At 33.8% G+C, this 15,248-nt stretch overlaps 1 long non-coding RNA gene across 1 annotated transcript in view; it reads left to right on the top strand.

The window, feature by feature from the left end:
• The window catches only part of LOC110260236, a 911,564-nt gene that overhangs the window by 170,347 nt on the left and 725,969 nt on the right, over positions 1–15,248 (top strand). Inside the window, exon 2 of the long non-coding RNA XR_002343153.1 lies at positions 11,163–11,237. This is a non-coding gene — a long non-coding RNA (uncharacterized LOC110260236). The remainder of the gene's footprint in view (positions 1–11,162; positions 11,238–15,248) is intronic.

Here is a 15,248-nt window from a genome sequence, read left to right as displayed (position 1 = left end):
AACTCCCATGGCTTTTAAATATAATGAGAAAAGAGCAAGGGGTTAGCATTGAAATGATGACTTCATGGAGTTCCCGCTGTGGCTCAGTGGTTAAGGAATCCAACTAGGAATCATGAGGTTGAGGGTTTGATCCCTGGCCTTGCTCAGTGGATTAAGGATCTGGTGTTGCCGTGAGCTGTGGTGTAGGTTGCAGGCCCGGCTTGGATCCCGTGTTGCTGTGGCTGTGGCATAGGCCAGCTGCTACAGCTCTGATTAGACCCCTAGCCTGGGAACCTCCATATACCGTGGGTGCAGCCCTGAAAAAAAAAAAAAAAAAAGATGACTTCAAGTGCAAATTAGTCCTGGAATATAGAAGTTAGATCAATTATCATGACATATCTAAGAACTGAGCATATCTCATCTTCTAAATGCATTAAGGTTTGAATTATCAACCAACTTTAAATTTCAGAAATTCTTGACATATCTGAGTATGGGCCCGGAGGAAGCGGGACTTATATATGAAGCCCCTATCCCACTGTTTGACACATCAATAAAAGTTTATTAATTTTAATGAAAAGAATGTATATTATTTCAAAGTATCTTTGTTTAGAAATGTGGATATATGAAGACAGTATTGGGAAACAAGAATGTGCTGTGTAAGAACTGAATTTTTGAGAGAAATAAATTACAATAATGTTTTGAAGAAACCCACAGTGAACAATGAAGCTTATATTTTGAAAAAAACATAATTAGATTTGAAAGTATTTGTGAAACACATATAAACCAAATCTGGTAAATATACTGAAGCAATGGAGAAAGTCACATCGAATTTCATCTAATTGAGTGAAAAAGAGTTTAGCATGTAAATCTTTGAGAAACTCTCAAGACATTTTAGTAATTTTGACAGCATAATCCCCTAAAATATCAATCATTTAAACACTGAAATAAGATGTCTCTTATCATTTATGTTAATAATTCAGTTGGATTTACCAAATACTATTTTATTGGAAGTGACACCAGTAAATCTCAGGACCAATATCTAAAGACGTCAGTAGATAATGGAAACTGCCAAATATGTCTCTTACCCTTTTTTTTTTTTCTTTTTATGGCCATACCTGTGGCATATGGATGTTCCCTGTTCCTAGGCTAGGGGTCAGATTGGAACTGCAGCTGCCAGCCTACGCCACAGCCACAGCAATCCCAGATCCGAGCTGTGTCTGTGACCAACAACGCTTGTTCCTTAACCCACTGAATGAGGCCGGGATTGAAACTGTGTCCTTACAGATCCTACTCAGATTAATTTCTACTGCCCCACAAAGGGAACTCCCTCAGTGCAATTCTTAAGCTTTTTTGTATTATGAAGTTCCCTAGATAGCTGTGCAACCCCTGTATGTTAATGCATGACACACTACTAAAGAGGACAGATATTCCCCCACCAGTACCACTAAATTATGTCTCTTGCCTTTATCTGAATTCTGCAAAAACATTTATAATAATTTTATGATATTGACATTTTATATCAGCATTACAAAACTAAAGTATTAACCATTTGCTAACAGATTCTGTACTTGAAATTACAATATTTCTACCAGAACAGAGCTATGGCACATAATGTAAATGGCAATATTAGACTTACTGATTTTACTGCATTTTGAAAAAGGAAAACAATTTCGCACTGTTCCTAAATTTTGAAGTTTATAACACACTAGTAAGTACTATTTATATATAAAATTATTTTAATGAACAAAACAAAAATCAGTTAATAAACATTCACACAGTTGAATCACTACTACTGGTTCTCTTTTCTTTTGTTCAGTGGAACATGATTTTAGCTATTTATGTAATTGCATCAGTTGGATTTGCTTGGAGAAAATTAGTATCTACACATATTTTCACTCTTCATTTTTCTGATATTCTTTTGAAAGTAACAGGATATTTAAAAATGAAAATCTATATCTATTTTAAAATCTTTCTGTTATCCTTTTAAGAATCCAAATAATTAAATTCCATATTTAATGATTTTAATATATTCAGAAATGAAAATCACTAAAGTATTAATCTTTGCTCAGTTATTTAAAAATCTTGATTTATAAATTATTTTCAAACCTCACCGGTTAAGTATAAGATTCTATCTTCACAAAGTAGCAAATAGTCCATTCAGGAAATTCATTCTCTCTTTATTAGAGTTAATCCATTCTTACTGAAGAAAAAATCAGGAACAAAACCAAAAAATATCAGAAGACTGATTTCCTTCTCTTCTGCAGAGGGGACCCAGGAAGATGGAAGTTTATACACATTTTTCACCAGAAAGACACTAGATTCTTCCTTAAAATACCATTCTTGCTTCTTCATCACACTTCTGTGTCTCTAGTGTGCGTCACTTGGATGTAAAGTTGAATAGGGATATTCTATACTCTTAATGGGTTTATTATCCTGTTGAGGAAATAGATGTGTAATACAAGAAAAAAATGGAATGAGTCAAATGACTAGAGTTCTATGTAAAACAAGTTGGATTAAAAGGTAAAAGTTATTAGTTATGCTCCAGGGATTGAGATAAGCTTCAGAGAAGTGCTTTTGAACAAGATCTTGAAGGGTGAGTAGGATTTAATGAGACATAAAATGGGCAAGTCTCTCAGATGGGAGGAATTCACACTGCAAAAGTTTATACATGGGAAACAGTAAGACTCACTGTCGTGAGTGAGCACAGGTCCAGACAATACATGCTACTGGATTTTGTTTATTTCAGGATTCTATTTTTGACCATTTCTAAAATCTCCTTAACTTAGACAATTAACTCTAATAAAAGATGTATACTCTCTTAGGACATGTCTGAGAGAATGCAATTTATTAACATGTATATTAAATGTAGAAAACAACTGTCAGAAAATTTAAATTGTTTGGTAAAACATTAAAACTATATTAAATTTGATATGATATCTCCCAGGCAAAATTCTTGAACAGCTTACTAAATAAAAGTTGGGAGGCCTAAGAAAAGGAAGCATCCACTATCAAGAAGCTGCCTAATAAATTTTGCTAGGAACTGCTTCCCCACCCCTCTTTTCTTTCTTTTTTTAAAAATACTGAAGTTCCTGTCATGGCACAGCAGAAACAAATCCGACTAGGAACCATGAGGTTGCGGGTTCGATCCCTGACCTTGCTCAGTGGGTTAAGGATCCAGTGTCGCCGTGAGTTGTGGTGGAGGCCTCAGATGCAGCTCGGTTCTGACATTGCTGTGGCTTTGGTATAGGCCAGCACCTACAGCTCTGATTTGACACCTAGCCAGGAAACCTCCATATGCACAGGTACAGCCCTAAAAAGAAAAAAAAAAAATTAACATTGACATTGAAATGGTTGCATGAAGTGGGGAGCAGTAGTTCTTTGGTATAGAATTTGACAGCCTCTGATTAATAAATTTTAGGACTAGTTTTCCAGATAGAAGGAAAAGAAAGAAAGAAACTAAGTTTTGTAAAGAGGCAAATTAGGGGTTGATAGAACACATAGGTTTCTAACAATTTAAGTCATATTAAATGTTGTCAATCATAAAAACTGTGTGACTGAGTTGAAGCTGTTGAATGAGAAACATACATTTCTGGAGAATAGACCTCTTCCCACATTCTATTTTTTCTAAGGTTGTCTTATTCCAAAAGACATTTCAAAACTGAAACAGCTATATGGTGCACATGGTTGTACAAGCTGTAGTTGATTATGATTCCCAGAAATGTTTGCGAAAGAGTGGGAAAAAGGGAAAAGTGGTCAGGGTGTTTGTTTTCACCCTTAAACACTGCATTCTTTGGAAATCTTAATTCTATTCCTCTTATGTATGCTTGTGACCCAGACCGAGTGCTTCTCGCCCTCTGGGCTCTTGTTAATAGTAACTGGAGAAAGAATTGTACTGTGTGTTGAATAGCAAGTGTTGTAAACGTCAGCCCTCACTGAGCACTTTCTTAAGCCTCAAATTTCTCATCTCTAAAAATGTCAACAGCTTTTACTTGATAGGACTGAGGATTAAATATGGTAATGCAAGTTAAGTTATATGTAGGAAGAACTCAATAACATTAGCCCTACTTATTGTTTTATTTTTATCTTTACACATCATCCTTTAATATGCTTAGATTGTAATTTCTATATATAACATGTATATGTAAAGCATATATATATTTTTAAATGTACCTTCTGACTGTACTAGAACATGCACTAAAGACTACTGAAGAAATAAAGAATTGGAAGTGAGTAAGTGTGCAAAGTCACCCCTAACTTGCGTCTGTTTCCCATGATGGCATTAGAGAAAAGAAATGATCATGAAAAGTCAATTGAGTAGAAAAATATATTTAAGCTACATCAAACAGATGTACAGAAGTGAAATACCATTGAACCCGGTAACAATTATGTGCAATTGTAGTGCTGTAATGAGAAATTTAATTCATATTTGTACTTACTCAAAACAGTAATATTTATGTTTTGTATTATATCTCATAGCCAACCTCAAATTTCATTCTCTATTCATTCTAGTCATTCCAGCTTCAAAATATTTATTCCTTTATGATACTGGCTGCCAGTTCATCATCATTATTACAGGTTTCCAAAGCATTTTTCAGGGAATTAAGTTTCTCAAAGTCTGTGAGAAAAGGGGAGTGGAATCATTTTGCAGGTAAATGAAATTAAGACATTGGAGCATTAAATAACAATGAGGTTTCACAGCTGTGACTTTTGATAAATTGTGTAGATTCTAGGTGACTTTTTAAAACCCATGTTGATATTACTGTCTTGATTATTTTTGCTGCAGTGTGTCTCCAGAGCACTAGGATGAACTTTTATTTCCTTTCTTTAACCACTTGTGAAAGACTTGGCTCATTCCACAATGCTTGTAGATTACTTTCAACACACACGCAGGGACATATCATTAACTCTTGTTTTTTTGGCTATATTAAAGCCAACACCTGCACCTTATTTAGCAAATCACCTGCAACAGAGTATAAATTATAGTAATTAAAAGATGTGTAAGTTTCACTCTATATTGTCTTTGCATTTTCATCTTCCTAATTTTTCAAATTTTTTCTTAGCATCATTGATACTTGAGAGTGTTGCCTGCAAGAAACCTTACTGTTTTGATGACAAGTGCTTCTTTTCAATTCAACAGTATGTATGTAGTGTTGCAGGCTTTCTGTTGCAAATCTTGGGAGATAATGGGATTCTATTTTATGGATGAATAAAGTGAAGTTGATGGGCATAGAATGCTTTGAGGCCATGCAGGCGCAAAGTCATGATGTTCAGTTCTGTTTGAATTCCAATCTCATGTTCTTTCCATTAGAACTAAATTTAATGATCAGGGTAGCATGCTATGTTTCCATTTGCAGTGTGTTTGAAGAGATTGCTCATCACAAATTCATTAATATATTTGTTGCTTGAAATTATTTTTATTTTTTGTCTTAAAGAAGGAAATTGAAATATGACTGAAGAGATTTGAGTTGGCTCTCTATCAAGTAACCTGAGCAAGTTATTTTGATTTACTTGTATTCAGTTATCAGTAAATAAGAAATTGATTATAATCAGATCACAATTTTGATGACTGAGTATATATATATAAAAGCATAACATACAGTGAAAGGTAAAATAATCTGTAATTTTAAAGTATTTAAGTGATATTCAGCAAAATCTGTTGTTTTTAAAATCAGACTTTCAAAAAAAAGACAGTAAAAATAAACACCCAATTTTGTTGTGTTCTTCTTATCAGCTTACTCTAGACTAGCAGTGCTATTTTTCTCGCCTCTATCCAGTTAAAGGAGCATAGTTGTAAAAGATATGAATAGTGATAAAATTTTTGATATATAAATTTTTATTAAACTGCCGCAAATTCATTAGGCTGTGTTCTCTTCACTGCTTGCACTCCTCTTATTGGCATTCACTTCCTAAACATATCAATCCAACAACTCTACCACCTGGTTCCACTGAGACCTCAATCACTAACTTTACTGATGTTTGCTATTTACTGACTTCTTTTCATTTTAGATTGGTGTCATTGCCATCACCTTGGTCTTTGGAAACTCTCTCCTCATTGATGTTCCTGTTGCTCTTTCTTGATTATATCTTTTTGGTCATTCTTTCTCCATTTTCATTTCTCCGTGTACTTGCTGTTACCCCTTAAATGCAGAGGTCTGCATGTGCTCATCCTGAGGGCTCTTAACAGTTTTCTCAGCTCCTACTCCTTAGGTATCTCAACTTTGTAATGTGCTTTTCCCTCCCCTACAGCCATCAATAAGAGCAGTGTCCTTGTGTAACTTTCTTTAGCCATATCTAATTATACCGAAAGTGTATACCAGGTTAGAATCAATTCCTCTCTACTTCTCTCTTTATCTTACTCAACAGAATTGAGACTAAGATATGAGAGACAAGCATCTAATTTTGTTTTGAACGAGAATAGTAACTGGCAATTTTTTTTTTTTTTTTGTCTTTTTGCCTTTTCTAGAGCCACTCCCGCGGCATATGGAGGTTCCCAGGCTAGGGGTTGAATCAGAGCTGTAGCCGCCAGCCTACGCCAGAGCCACAGCAACGTGGGATCCGAGCCACGGCTGCGACCTACACCACAGCTCACGGCAACGCCAGATCCTTAACCCACTGAGCAAGGGCAAGGACCGAACCCTCACCCTCATAGTCAGATTCCTAGTCAGATTCATTAACCACTGTGCCATGACGGGAACTCCAACTGGCAAATTTTGACAATGAAGATTACCAAATCCTGAGAAGAATGTGGGGAGGCAGAAGAAGCTCATGAACAGAGATAGGAGCAATTTAGCAGATACCAAGAAATAAATCAAGATGAAAAACTGAAAAAATAGACAGTATTTCTTAGGTTTCTGATGTTTCTTCAAATCTTGATTTTTGTAATAAATACACTTTTTCTTATAAAGCATTCACTTTATTTTCTTACACAGCAGAATGTTTCTATGAACTGCAACTTGTCAACCTTAACTAATATTCTAATGTGTTCAACTCCAATCAGTGTGCTTTTGGATCAGAAATGTACACTCCAACCTGGACTGTAGGTTATTTCAAGGATAAATAGAAAAATCTTAACCTGAATATTGAAATTAATTTTCTCTCATCTTTATTTTTTTCCTCATTTGTTTTTTGTAACCACAATACTCTCAAAACTAAAACTTCTGCCAAATATTCTATATTTTGCACTTTAAAAAATTATAAAATGCAGATTGAGTGTTATGGACAAAGACACCTTCATAGAATAAACACTTGATAAAAGTTAGCTATTATTTTTATAATCGTGCTGATCTACATATTATCACACGTAAGGTTACAGAACTGAAAACCTAGGGAAGTTGCCATAAGATGAAATGCTAGTAAGTTTTCATCTGAGTAAAACAACACAGCCATTTTTCTTCTAACCAATTGAAAAAATTACAATTTTCATATTAAGATAGTGGTTAGATTGCTTTCAGAGAAGGTCAGAGAGAGATGGCAAAGCTGAAGAGCTGTGTCAGAAGAAAGAGAATCCATTACTGGGATTAATAGCTGCTTGATGCATGAATCTTGCAAATGATATTCATGGAGACATATTGTCTCAAATTTAAAATTTATAAAGACTGTACTTAAAGTGAACCTGCAGCAAGTTCAAACAAGAACAGCAGAATTTAATATTTTCTACAATTTATAGAAGAAAAACATCATCTATCCCTCCTCTGTCCTTCTGTAACCACATCACATAAAATGGATGGATGAGATATTTAGGATGGATTAGTTGTATCTCTATCTATATAGCCACACATCATCTATTTTCTTAGTCCTTCCTCATTGCAAAAGTACTTTAAGTCACCTCTGACTATACTAAAGACAATTTTCAAGTTCCACAAATGTAATGAGAAACCCGTTATGCATTATGCAGTGTTCACTATATGCATTATATCTGTGAGTATGCCTATGCTGCCTACCTGTATGTTATTTTATCCTATTTTTATATAAGATGCATTTCTCAATTGTTGATGGACATCTATATTATGGTGCCCTCCGGGTATTGAAACTTAGAACCAAAACCAAACAGGGTGGAACATGTGGCGATAGCCATAATATAGAATAATGCTCTCTTCTAGGTGTTGAATTTAGGTTTCTTGTGTTTGTTCATATTACTCATCCTGAGTTATGATAATTTCTTTCTGGGATGAGAGCTCACAGAACTTTTGAATTTTAGATATTAGTCAAAAATATTGGAAGGCAGAGTTTGAAGCTGGTTTAGAAAACAGTTATTTTAGAAGATTGGTTTAAACATTTTGAAGTGTTTTCAGCTAAAAGCTTCTAAAACTTTGCTTTCCAATTAATATTTATTAAATACCTGTATTACATTGACTTTTAAAAGCTTTTGTGTTGTTGTTGTTGTAATTAACAATAATTCCCTAGAAAGCTCTCTATTAGGAAGCTAGGTAGCTGCTTAGGAATTCAATGTTGTAAGAGGTCATTGAGAGGATGTGACCACTGGTTGACCCTAGAGCTGGACGAGGGCATTTGGAGTCTCCCCACTTCCATCCCCTGTCCTTGGAATGTACATTTCACCTTCTAGTCCCACACTAGCAGCTGTTTTGAGAACAGAGTCTTGAGGGAATAATGTGTTGTTGAGACCCTCTGGATTGTATACCTGCCTGAACCTTGTTAAGGCCTCTATATGAGATTTTAAGATTCGGGAAGACTGGTACAGAGATCTGCTCATCTTGTGGTCATGCAAGACAAGCCTTCTATGTAAGTTCCCTTGCTTACACTGCCACCTACTAATCTGGAGTGGTCTGACTCTTTCTTAGGTCTCTCTTTGCCCTTCTTGTATGGGGGCCAGTTTGGGATTTCACTCCAGGGAAATCTTGTGCTTGCGAATGAACAAATAAATACCACTGAGGATTAAGAAGAACGATACTTAATTCCATGTTTCTAACTTTTTATTATATTTTAAATATCTTTCTGTTTATCATTTCTTTCTTTATCTAAAATGTTAGTAACCCAGGGGTTATGAGATATATGCTATACATTTATATGGAATCTTATATTGGGAATATACTGTTTTGAATGAATAATAGCCTTGACTTATATCAGTAGTAAGAAAAATGTTTGCTTATGTTCATACATGTGTTCATTATTACATAAGCATAAGCAATATTTTAAGAAATATATGATTACTACATTTTCTAAATTTTATTGGACTTTCCTATCTCCTTTGTGTTATAGATAAGGCTTTAAGTTATGTCACATCATTTTAACCACACCGTGCAGGTATCAGGAATGTAGATGAAATGAGTTAATTTTCTCATCAAGATTTTTAAGCAATAATAATGCCCTAGCAGAAAAAATAATGCTTTCTTAAAGTATTACCTTTGTTATTTACCTTTCTACTTAAGGATGGGTGTGAAATACATTGTTTTAACTTCTAGTATACCCATCTAGAGTCTTCTTCAACTGGTAAAGTTCAGTAAGAGCCCTGACCTCCATCACAGTCAAAATTTGTTCCATCCTTGTTTGAGAGCTTTTTCTATAGAAAACGCTAATTGTGTAATAAGACACTGTGATGTTAAAACTAGTTGGAGCAAAATTGCAAAGGACTTAGAACATCAATGTCAGAAGTACAGTTTAGTTTTTTGAGTTTTCTTGCAGATTCCAAGATTCCCACATCTACCTTAACTGTTTACTTTGGGTCTCTAGTGAGATGTAATCAGCTCATAAATCCATTTATTTTAAATTATTTTATTCAATCCATATTTATTAAATATCTACATTGTACCAGGCATTATATTAAGTATTGGGAACTGAGATAACTTTTATTGAAAGACATAATATTAGGGAATATTATAATTTCTAATCATATTAGTCATATATTTGAAAGACCTAATCCTCCTAACTTAGAGCAGTGAAGAGAAAATCATCTATCCTTAGATAAATAAGCATATAGTACATATAATATGAACCCCAAATTTGACTTAATCACATTTTCTGGTCTAAAAAAATAGCAAATAAAATTTTCTTAATATTCCATGCAATACCTAATGCCCTTTTATAATGTCCCAAAGTGTTTAGTGTAATGTACTTGAGATTTTCTTAAACAAATTTCTAACAGTCAGGCAGCTATCCCAAAAAAAGAAATTGGGATTAATATATAAAAATGATATTCATCCTCTTTATGATTTTCTAGATGGGGTTTGCATATAATTCTTATTAAAATTTGGCACCTATTCACTTCAAAGCCAATATTCTAAAAGGTTCTACTATGTATTAGAAATAATAAAGATGGCATATTATAGCGTCATAATGATGGAGGTAGAAAATGACTTATTTATTATGGTAATAAGTCAAGTAATAAAGTATAACCTATGTTGGAGCTAGAGGATTAAAATATATTTTAAATCAATTTAAAACAGTAAAACTCAGACATTTATAGTTTATGTTAAACTGGATAGAGAAAAAACCTGACTGAAATAAAATGGTCTGTCAGGAGCTCAGTTTATCTGAGAGAGAGCAGCCTGCCAGGTTGAAAGTAGCCAATTAAAACAAGCCAAATAAAGTAATAGTTGAGCCTTTAATCACTTACTGTGATACTATAAGCAAGAGGCTAAACACCTCTATTCTATTTCTTCCCATGGAACAGCATTCATAGCAATCCATCGGGGGGGGGGGATGGAACAGGGGAAGAATTTAGGTCCAGGGTCAGATAAATCAGTCAAAAAGTACTGAGTATATTGACGACTCAGAAGAAAAGTGTCTTCCAGGTTTCCCTGTCCTCCCAATAACAGTCTCCATGGAGGCTCCTGAGGAAGGCTTTGGCCAAAGGATCTAATAAAAAAGTCTCTTAATGAAGGTGGTTGGACTAAGGCTGTAGATATTTATAAGAGCATGGCTGGCCAAGAGGGCCTGGGGCTGTAATTGCAACTCCCTTTAGAGACTACAACACGCTGGCTATGCTTTAAATCCTGAGTCAGGGTGGGGCAACTTTCCTCTTATGGCCAGGTAAAGGCCTTATAATGGCTTATGTTTGGGCCTTAAAAATTTCAGATAGGTTTTTTTGACCAGGAGACAAACTCTTTCATTTTGTTTTAATTGCTGGAGTCCTCGAGATACATACATGTTATTTAAACGCTTTACTCACATATGCATATGTGTGTGTATATATATGCCTAATTACAGCATCACTTTCTTGCTTCCAGAATACACATGTTGTCCAAATGGGATGTATCTGCATGAGATTTACTGAGACCTTGGCTGCATATTTCTGAGAAAAGGTCAGTTCTATGAGACAAAAGTCATCTTCTCACATTGGTGCTTTCCTTCTCGTTTTTATTGCATTGATTGTTTACAATTTATTTCCTCTTTTTCCAACTTAACAAGCAGCAATTCATTGAAAAAGGTGGAAAATCCTTAGTGAGGTACTGCAAAGCTAAGTTTGGCATATTCAGATTGTGGTGTTATCATTGACAAAAGTATAAGTTATGCAAAATTTAGTTTAACCCTCTCTATTGAATAGTTTCACATTTGAAAAAGTGTTCTTAAACAGGCCTTAAAATCTTAAGGCTCATTTCAGTGACATTCCATTGTATGTAAGTAAAATCTTATGAATAAGTTCTAAGACTTAATGTATTTATTGTATACATATATTTCTAATATATTCCTTACAAAAAAGAAAGATATGACAATTAGCTGGATTTTGATAATTACTACACAATGTACTAATATATCAAAATATCATATTGTATACCTTGAACATATACAATTTTAAATTGTCAGTCCTACCTCAAAACTGTGGTTAAAAAATGTGATTGGTTTAAAAGAAGAGAGAAGAAATTTTAAAAAGAAATCCCCAATATTTTTTGGCCTTTTTAGGACTGCACCTAGGGCATATGAAGGTTCCCAGGCTAGTGGTTGAATCGGAGCTGTAGCCGCTGGCCTACGTACGACTCAGCCACAGCAACGCAAGATTGGTACCGTAGCTGCGAACTACACCAGAGCTCATGGCAACACTAGATCCTTAACCCACTGAATGAGGCCAGGGGTTGAACCTGCATCCTCATGGGTACTGGTCAGGTTCATTTCCACTGAGCCATAATGGGAACTTCCCAAAATCTTTAATATATATTATAACAGAAGATACAATCAAATTCCTATCAACCATCTAGTTTAGCCACTAATATGGCCTCCTATTTCTAGAATTTATTTCAATAATGCTATATAAATAGGACTATACAATATGTAATCTTTCAAAATTTTCTTTTTTCAATCATCATGATTCTATGTGTGCATCAGTAGTTTGTTTCTTTTTATGGCTGGGTGTTTTTCCATGGTATGGATGTGCTAGGTTTTTTGTTTTTTTGTTTTTGTTTTTGAACTATCTACTACTGAATAACATCTAGGTTTTTTTCTGGGTTTTGGCTATCAGGAATAAAGCTGCTGTAAACACTTACAAACAGGTTTTTGTATGTATGAAACTTTTCATTCCCTTGGGACAAATGCATAGGTGTGCAATTGCTGTATCAAATGGTATGTGAATGTTTAATTTTTTGTTGTCTTCTTGTTAGGTTGGTTTGGTTATTTTTTGCTTTGTTTTGTTTTTAAGAAACTTCCAAACTCTTTTTTTCCATAGTGGCTATAACATTTTACCTTCCTATTGGCAATGGATGATCCAGTTTCTTTATGCCTTATCCAACATGTAATATTGTCAGTATTTTTTGTTTTTAGTAATTCTGATAATTATATACTAATATCTCATGTGTGGCTCTATTTGCATTTCACTCATGGCTACTGAAGTTGAATATCTTTTCATGTGCTCACTTGCCATCATCTATACATATTCTTTGTTAAACTTTTCATGTCTTTTATTCATATTTAAATTGGTTTGTTTACTCTTACAGTTTAGAGAGTTCTTTATGTATCCTAAGTTCTAGTGTTTTGTTGGGCATGCGAGTGACTGTGTTACTGCATTTTTAATTTTGGTTTTCATGAACTCATTGCTAATATATAAAAATGAAATTCATGGGAATTTAAGACCTAAATAAGAGTAGAAACCGATTTTGAATTCAGGTGTTGCAGTTTGGAAAAAAAAATTTTCTCCACTATGCCATACAGCTCATATTAACAAACTCTTTAAGTCTTTACTTAGAAAAAAAAATGTTATATTGTTTGTATATACTTATCTTGTATCCTTTGACTTTGCTGAGCTCATTTATGCATCTGCCTTTCCTCTCCTTTCCCCCTCCTTCTCTCCCTTCCTTTCCTTGTTTTTTCCCTTCATTTTCTCTCCTCTATAGATTCCTATGTTACTTGCAAATTGGAATATAATTTCTTTTCTTCCTTCTCATCAGTGTTCCTTTTATTTTCTTGTCTTATTGAACCAGCTAGAAATTCTAACATGGTATTTCACTGAATGGTGATAGTAGACATATTGTGTTGCTCTAAAAGTATAAACATGTAGTTTTATCACTAAATAAAATATCAGTTGTGGTGCTTTGTAGGTGTTTTTTACGAAGTTCAGAATGTTTCCTCTATTCCTGGTTTGCTAAGATTTAAAAAAAATAATAAATGTATTAAATTTTGATAAATGCTTTTTCAGTATCAATTAACATGATCATGTGTTTTTCCTTTTTAAACATGTTAATATGATGGCTATGGATTGGTTGATTTTTGAACATTGACCCAATCTTATATTATTCTTGAGGGATAAATCTCATGTGGGTAGTAAATGACTTTTTATATATTGATGAATTCTATTTGCTGATATTTTGTTAAGGATTTCTGCATCTATGTTCGTGAGGAATATTGGTTTTATTGGTCTACAGTTTTTGACTTTTTTTTTTTTTTTTTTTTTTACTATCTAGGTCTTTTTTAAGTATCAGGATAATACTAGCATAATAAAATGATTAGGATGGTTTCCCTTTTTTTCTGCAAGAGATAATATAGAATTGATGTTAATTCTTTTTAAAGGATTTTCCAGTAACCATATGGACATGGATATTTATTTTCTTTGCTCTAGGGCCCTACAAATCATCTATTTAATATTGGGTCAAAATTGTGGTACTCTGTGTTTTTCAATGAAATAGCCTATTAAGCTGTCAAATTTATGTGTGTAGACTTTTTTTGCTTTATTCCTTTATTAACCTTTTGATATCCATAGGATCTTTAGTAATTTTCCCCTTTAAAAAAATTCTACTGTTGATAATTTGTTTTTTCTCTCTTTTTTTAAAATCAGTCTTTCTTAAAGTTGGTCAATTTTATTGATCTTTTCAATAGACTTTATCTTTGTTTCACTCTATTTTTTTCTGTTTTCAATTTCATTGATCTCTTGCTTTTGTCTTTATCATCATGATTTCTTTTCTTCTTTTTGATTTGGAATTAATTTGCCCCCCTATTTTAGTTAATTGACCAAAAGTTGTCCATTTTACTAGATTGCCCCTTTCCTGGTCCCTTTTACCGGTTTTTCTCAGGGCTTTGTTTTTCTGTTGCTGCTTCCCGGTTTTCAGTTTTATTAGTTCCTAGTCTGGATTCTAGAACCCATTGAACACGTGAACAAGTTATTTGGTTCCAAGTTCCTTGACTGAATTATCTTCTCTCCACCATTCAGTGTTTTCCCACGTTTGCTGTATATATAGCAAAAAATCTATGTCTAGGTTTTTTATTTGTACTTGCAGGAGGAATAAGGAAAAGTATGCCTCTCTCAGCATATCTTTACCAAAGCAGAAGTCTTCTTTTGTTTTAGTTATGGGAAATTATGACCTTTGATACATTTTTTTTTCTAGAGAAAAAATAACTGATTTAATTTACTATGAAGATAAAAAGTGAATAGGATTTTATCATTTATTAGTCACAAAGTCTGACTGAATTCAGCTTTCACCAGTAACTGTTCTTTATATATTTAAAGAAAAAGTTAACCAGGATTGACTAGAGAAAAAAGAAACTTATTTCCCAGGGAAGCAAAATTCCAATTAAGCCCACTAAAGCATTTCAAGAGAAACAAAATGGAAAATTGCACTGAAATTGACAGTGTAGTAGTTGGATTGATATACTTTTTTTGTGGAAAATATGGGTGGTTATAAAACTATAATTAAAATTTTGTTTTGTTATATACATCAGTTTTTTTGACAATTAAGAAAGTACTTAACTATTTTATTAAAGTATAGTTAATTCACAATGTTGTGCCAATTTCTGCTGTACAGCAAAATGACTCAGGTGTGTGTGTGTGTGTGTGTGTGTGTGTGTGGTGTGTGTGGTATGTGTGTATACACACATACCACACACACATATAC

Source organism: Sus scrofa, chromosome 4, assembly GCF_000003025.6.
Source record: "Sus scrofa isolate TJ Tabasco breed Duroc chromosome 4, Sscrofa11.1, whole genome shotgun sequence".
Lineage (NCBI taxonomy): Eukaryota > Metazoa > Chordata > Mammalia > Artiodactyla > Suidae > Sus > Sus scrofa.
Note: the sequence above shows the minus strand (reverse complement) of the source record. Positions and strands in the feature narration are given on the sequence as shown.